We start from the raw sequence: 3658 nt of genomic DNA, 5'->3' as shown, positions 1-3658 counted from the left end.
AACGCTCCCTCCTGCCCAGAAAGCTATGTGTGCCAGCAGAGTTGCAGGAGGACTGGCAGTCACCTCATTTCTGGGAGAGAAGCACGCTTTGGGGAGCACTGGAGGCTCAGACAGAACTGGGCCCCCAGAGAGCGAGGGCCATGCCCCCCGGCCTCCAGCAGCCATCTCAGAAGTGCTTCAGAGAAGCTGTCCCCCTCCCCACACCCCCTGGGGCCCAAGCAGCCCAAGGTCCCCATGGCAGCCAGCAGGCTGGGACCCTGGGTATCACCATTCCTGAGCTGCTTTCCCAGAAGTCAGGTGGCTTTCCCTGGACACTTGTGCACCACTACTGCCCACAGCCCCATGCCTGGGGCCCTGCAGCCCCCCCCCAGGGCTGGGGTCAGGCCGGGCAGTCTGGGCAGGGAGGGACAGTGGTCAGGGCTGGGTGTCAGGCCGGGCAGGGAGGGATGGTGGTCAGAGCTGGGGGTCAGGCTGGGCAGGCCAGGCAGGGAGGGATGGTGGTGGGCAGGGAGGGAGGGTGGTTGGGGTAGGCCAGCCCCCCCCGCAGGGCTGGGGGTCAGGCTGGGCAGGCCAGGCAGGGAGGGACAGTGGTCAGGGCTGGGGGTCAGGCCGGGCAGGCTGGGCAGGGAGGGACTCAGGCCGGGCAGGGAGGGATGGTGGTCAGAGCTGGGGGTCAGGCTGGGCAGGGAGGGATGGTGGTCAGAGCTGGGGGGGCAGTCTGGGCAGGGAGGGACGGTGGTCAGGGCTGGGGGTCAGGCTGGGCAGGGAGGGACAGTGGTCAGGGCTGGGGGTCAGGCTGGGCAGGGAGGGACGGTGGTCAGAGCTGGGGGGGCAGTCCGGGCAGGCTGGGCAGGGAGGGACGGTGGGCAGGGCTGGGGGTCAGGCCGGGCAGGGAGGGACGGTGGTCAGAGCTGGGGGGGCAGTCCGGGCAGGCCGGGATGGTGGTCGGGGTGGGCGCCAGGCATGCTGTCCCACCGCAGGACTGCCTGCAGAGCATCAGGAACTTTCTGAGGACACATGGGACCATCACCTCCACCCTGACCAGTGCCGGCCTGGCCCTCACGGTATGCCACACTCCCCACGCTGCCCCTTCCCACCGCCACTGGCTGGAATCTGCATCCTTCCTCCCCAAGACAAGTGGACCCCTTGCCAATTCGGCCAAGTCTAGAGACTTCTTAGGGAAAGGAGGTCCCCACCCCAGGTTGCTGCATGGCTAATGCCCGGGCATGGGGTCCCCCCCTCAGGTATACGCCATGCTGCTCAGCGCCTTCCTCTGGCTTGCGATCCACAAGGGCTGCGGCTTGGACCACAAAGGCGGATACTCCCTGACCCCACGGTACACCCCCCCCTTAGCAGGACCAGTGCCCCCACCTGACCTGCCATCTCCCCAGAAACAACACAGAAAGATGGGGCTTCAGGGCCATGTGCATGGGGTCCCCATGCACAGATACAGGGGGGTCCAGACCCTGCCCCAGTGTCACCCCAGCCTGGCTGCCCGGAGCTCCCCCCACCCCCTACCCCCCACTCTGTCCTGGCCACCAGTGCCTGCCCGCCCAGCATCCCTCCTACCCCCTCTGTGTTCTGGAAAATAGCGCCTTGCCATCCCCTCCAGAACATTCTGGCACAGACTTGAAATCCCTTCTAGACTGGTCTACAACCTTGGTTCTCTCCAGAACATTCTAGAACATTGTAGGAAGTCTTTTTTGTTATTGTTGGTTGTGGGGCTTGAACTCTGGGCCTGGGTGCTGCCCCTCAGCTCTTTTGCTCAAGGCGAAAACTCTACCACTTGAGCCACAGTGCCACTTCCAGTTTTCTAGTGGTTCACTGGAGATAAGAGTCTCAGGGACTTTCCTGCCTGGGCTGGGTTTGAACTACAATCCTCAGATCTCAGCCTCCTGAGTGACTAAGATGACAGGCGTGAGACACCAGCGCCAGGCCAGGAAGTCTTATGGTGCCCACCAGAACATTCTGTGACAGATTCACAGTTGCCTCTAGAGTGTTCTAGAAAGATCAACAATGTCCTAAGACGCTCAGAACAGTCTCATTGCCCCCTGCCTTTCAGAGCCCATGGCTACCAGTGCCCGGAGCCCAGCCTCTTCAGACAATTCCAGGAAGCACCCGTGCCTCGACACCCTTCTGAAGCAGAGGCGATTCTATAGCCATGGAGGTCCAGCAGGACACCTGGGTGCCCCACGGTGGGGCCAGGTCCAACAGGGTTTTGGTGTCCTGTCCCATCACCTACCTGCCCAGAGGGCGGGCGACGCTGGCTGTCGTGAATCCTCCAGGGAGATGAGGGCAGGGGGAGGGGAGAGCCGCCAGGCCGATGGCCTCCCTGAGGGTGGACCAGGCTGACCAGGCTGGGAGGACGAGGACAGAGGAGCCAGCACGAGACAGGCCAGACTCCCGGCCAGTGCCGGCCAGTGCCTGCCAGCTCTGCACAGGCCCTCCCGTCCCCCCCGCCCCCCGGGCTGTGCTGTAACACAGCATCGACGTGCTCACGGGTCTCTGTGACAGCTTAGGGTAGGAAGGGTTTGTTCCGGCTCGGGGCTCAGAGGCGTTCGTCTTCCAGTGCCGCGGTTTGTGGCGAGGCTGACCAGGATGGTGGGAGCATGTGCAGGACAGAGCTGCTTGCCTCGGGGTGGCTGGAAAGCAAAGAGAGGGACAGGAGGGAGGGGGCAAGGCGCACCCCGGCAGGGAAAGATGCCGGCTTCCTCCAGCGGTCCTCGCCTCCCAGTTTCCCCCAGCCTCCAATCACGCCAGAGCTCCACCACGGTTAATCGGCCCACTCCCAGAGCCTCCCAGCCTCCACCTCTGGGCGTGGCGTGGGACACCAAGACTTTGCAGTGTGAGGGCCTTTATTTTGGGGGGTGGGGAGTGATTTCCTATCCAGACCTTAACAGTCTGTCAGAGGAGTACCTACGCGAGGAACCTAAGCAACTCCATTTCACTTAAGACCCCCATCTCAGTTCCGCAACTTAACCCTTGACCCCCATCAGGCCCAATGCCTGGAATTATGATACCTGAAATTCCAGAACAGCCCCTCCTGGGATCTGGTGACCATTACCTAAACCCAACACCCTGCAGTTTAGCACCTATCCTCTTGAGACTCTCCTGTGGTGCAAGCTGACCAGTTTCAAGTATGTCAGCCCCGTTGATCTAACCAACTTGTTTCTGGTCCTTTCCCGCTTTGTAGCACGCCAATCCTACTATAGAGTTGTTTTATGATTTTCTCACAGTTTGTAGTGATTTGTTACAAGAAGTTATGATGTATGCAAAGCCCCTGCCTTCCCTAAAAAAGTGTATTAAAAGTGCTGTAACCCTGGGCTCGGGGCCTCTCAACGTCATGGGCTGCTGCCATGTGCATGGGGGGACCAAACTCGAGCTTGCAATAAAGACTCTTTGCTTTTACATTGGTGACAGTCTCTGGTGGTCTTTTTGGTAAGGATTTCCGAATTCGGCTTTACACTGCGCAGTGCCTGGAAGTCCGTGGTCCCATTCCACAAGGGCTGGGCAGGTTCCCTGCTCGGGGTCTCGCCAGGCCAGGAGCGAGCACAGGCAGCCTGGGCCTTGGTCTTACTCTCCCTTCTGGAAGAACCTCCTTCTGGGCGCTCTGCCAACTAGAAGAATCCAGTTTCAGGGAGCTGCAGCTTCTTCCTTC

The 3658-nt window shown here is 61.1% G+C and overlaps 1 long non-coding RNA gene across 1 annotated transcript; it reads left to right on the top strand.

The window, feature by feature from the left end:
- The first annotated feature begins 978 nt into the window (after nucleotides 1-978).
- LOC138840982 (uncharacterized) lies at nucleotides 979-3390 on the top strand. Its single transcript, XR_011376290.1, has 3 exons — nucleotides 979-1064; nucleotides 1245-1336; nucleotides 2063-3390. It is a non-coding gene; the product is annotated as an uncharacterized lncRNA (long non-coding RNA).
- Nucleotides 3391-3658: the final 268 nt, after the last annotated feature.

Source organism: Dipodomys merriami, unplaced genomic scaffold (assembly GCF_024711535.1).
Source record: "Dipodomys merriami isolate MVZ:Mamm:240054 unplaced genomic scaffold, mDipMer1.0.p SCAF_3097, whole genome shotgun sequence".
Lineage (NCBI taxonomy): Eukaryota > Metazoa > Chordata > Mammalia > Rodentia > Heteromyidae > Dipodomys > Dipodomys merriami.
This window is presented reverse-complemented; position numbering and strand designations above follow the sequence as displayed.